General features: G+C 45.6%; 1 non-coding gene across 1 annotated transcript; it reads right to left on the bottom strand.

The window, feature by feature from the left end:
* Positions 1-161: 161 nt before the first annotated feature.
* Positions 162-233, bottom strand: TRNAD-GUC. The gene has a single exon. It is a non-coding gene; the product is annotated as a tRNA-Asp (tRNA).
* Positions 234-568: the final 335 nt, after the last annotated feature.

Raw genomic sequence — 568 nt, 5'->3', positions numbered from 1 at the left:
TGTGTGTGTGTGTGTGTGATGACACAGGCGCTATCCCATTTTTAGGAGGAACCAACCCCCCTAAAAAAAAATTATAATAATTTTCATTCGGGAGTTGAAATGTGAGCGACAATAGAAAGGGAACGTGTGGGCAAGGGAGTTTCTCTGAGAAAAAAAACAACCTCCCCGGCGGGGAATCGAACCCCGGTCTCCCGCGTGACAGGCGGGGATACTTACCACTATACTACCGAGGACACGTCAGGTAGGCGCACACATAACGAATAATGGAAATTAACGTATCCACCATGCTGCTGCAGTCAGTTGTCTTCTTTTATCTTCCTGCATTCTTCTTCGTCTTTGCCGTTTTCTTGTTTCCACAGAGCCATCATTACTGTTGTCTCTTTCAAAACCAAGGTTTCGATTCCTTTCTGGAAAAGATAGCATCTTGTCTAGTAGACAGTAGTACAGTACATAATATCACCGTCATTTTGCTAGGGTGCACCCGATACAACCCAGGTTGATCTTGAAATGCAAGGTGTGCAATCCTCAAGACGAGTTGAGGGGTACACGTACGTATGTGTGTGTGGGG

Source organism: Aplysia californica, unplaced genomic scaffold (assembly GCF_000002075.1).
Source record: "Aplysia californica isolate F4 #8 unplaced genomic scaffold, AplCal3.0 scaffold00013, whole genome shotgun sequence".
In the NCBI taxonomy this organism is placed as follows: Eukaryota; Metazoa; Mollusca; class Gastropoda; order Aplysiida; family Aplysiidae; genus Aplysia; species Aplysia californica.
This window is presented reverse-complemented; position numbering and strand designations above follow the sequence as displayed.